The sequence below is a fragment of the Triticum urartu genome, chromosome 4 (assembly GCF_003073215.2).
Source record: "Triticum urartu cultivar G1812 chromosome 4, Tu2.1, whole genome shotgun sequence".
Classification (NCBI taxonomy): Eukaryota; Viridiplantae; Streptophyta; class Magnoliopsida; order Poales; family Poaceae; genus Triticum; species Triticum urartu.
This window is the reverse complement of record NC_053025.1, coordinates 524,602,279-524,604,289: the sequence shown is the minus strand read 5'-3', so window position 1 is coordinate 524,604,289 and position 2,011 is coordinate 524,602,279. Positions and strand designations below refer to the sequence as shown.

Below are 2,011 nucleotides of genomic sequence, written 5' to 3'. Positions count from 1 at the left end.
CTAAGTCCTATGATGATTAACAGCTGGCGCCCCGCTATTTTGTTATATTAGATGTTCTTCTTTGGCTAAATCAGATAAAGGCTTTAAGCATATTCAGTATAAATAATGACAGTCTTAATTTGGATAAAAGAAATAACAAGAGCTTTAGACTAATGTGGAACAATTGGTAAAAATAATAATTTTTTGTTCTTGCCAGTTTAGTTAGTGGCCTATATGAATTCGATTTGGCCCACAATATTTTTGTACGGTTATTGATTTGATAGCGTATATTTTAAACTTAATTTTGTTACCTCCTATCTGGCGTCCTATCATACCTTTGCATATGTCGCAAGCTTACTTTGTTCACGAGAGTTTCTCGATGTTTATGAAGAAAATATTTGGGTTCAGAGCACCTTCGGTTATAAGAATATGTTTTCTAATTTTTGTTGGTCAGTCACAAAGCGTTAATTTTTGTTTGCTTTACAATTTTTCATGAGTAATGGAATGTTAATTGGCTGGTGGCGGCATGTTCAACTATGGGAAATGATGAGCTCCTACTTTTATGCCACCTCTATGCCGTAGGTGAGCTACGACTTTCTACCCCACGTGTTTGTGATAATCGGTTAATCTCCAGAGGGAATTGTGATTGTGATTACTGATTAGTATATTTAGACATTGGCCATATTCGTTAGTACTCACCGCCCCTTTCATTTCTCCTCATTTCTTACATGTATTGGCCTCTGTATATACAACTGAAATTGATGTGCCAAACAACAAGAAGAAGTAGCTATATATTGCAAGGTTTTGAATGCCATTTTATTAGAGTAGTTCTGAAATGCTTCCTTATTTTTTTCCATTCGTGTTGTTTCTCATAGTTTTAAACTAAAAGGAGGAACTATAAAAATTGTCTTTTATCTTTCATATTTTTTTATGTTGAAGCGGCTACGTAATATCTGTCCAAAGCGATTCTCTTTTAGATGCGATGTCCGATGTATTCCACTTCCAGCTTAGTAGATGATACAAAGGTGTTATCCCTGTCTTATTTGTTTCATGATAGTTCACAAGATTCTCTTAATTAACATTTTGAGTATAGTCTCCTAAACAATCTGGTTAGAAGAAAAACTGGGATGACTCTATGGGGTATCCATTAACGTCTGAGGTTTCACAAGGAAATGAGTTTCTTGCATTCTCATGTTGAAAAGAATTAAAGAAATCTAGCAGAATATGTTGTCAAAGTTTTTAGTTCTTATTGGGTCCGTCCACCTATCAAGGTTTGCCGAAAGTTATCAACTTGCTATGAAGGCTTTGCATCATGTATCTTTGTTTGTGCAAGAAATCCAATTGGAATTTGTCTGTTGTCCTGCACATGTACTCTCTTTTATAGCTTATATATTTCAACCACTTACTTATGTTGTCTCTAAACCATTTCTTCCGACTCAGGTTGACCATACTATTGTGAGAATCTCGGCCAAGATCATTCTTTATATTATGTTGGTTCATCTTGGAATTCGTAAGGCCGTTTACCGTCGAAGGATTTACACACAGAACACAATCAGTGTGATTATGCTTTTTTACACTTCTGTCCAGAGCAATGGATATGTATTTTGTATTGTACGACTACCCTCTAATGCACTACTCAGCCTTCAATCTCTGTATGTACAAATGACTTGATCTAATTATTATGAATGACCTGTGGAGTGCGATGCTTTCTATATAAATGACTTGTTCTAATTCTGATTTATCATATTGCATAGCTTTTGACCTATTCCTTTTTCCAAACTTGATGCATCAAACTTTGAGCTGCTATATTGACAGCAAAGGTAAGATTCCAATGTACTCTCCTTCAACATGTACATGTTCAGCTGCAGCATGGTCTTATGAACATGTTGAACTTGATGTTGCCTTATAATCTTGTGCCGATATTGAACTCCATTATGTCTTCTATCACAAACAAATGTTTTTTCTTCACTTCATTTTGTTATCATGTTTGAATGCGTACGCTAAACGTAGATTCCTACTAACTTGGCACTAC

At 35.2% G+C, this 2,011-nt stretch overlaps 1 long non-coding RNA gene across 1 annotated transcript; it reads left to right on the top strand.

Annotated features, from left to right (window-relative positions):
- Positions 1-468: 468 nt before the first annotated feature.
- Positions 469-1,740, top strand: LOC125554053. The gene is made up of 2 exons (XR_007304303.1): positions 469-561; positions 1,420-1,740. It is a non-coding gene; the product is annotated as an uncharacterized LOC125554053 (long non-coding RNA).
- The last annotated feature ends 271 nt before the right edge of the window (positions 1,741-2,011 follow it).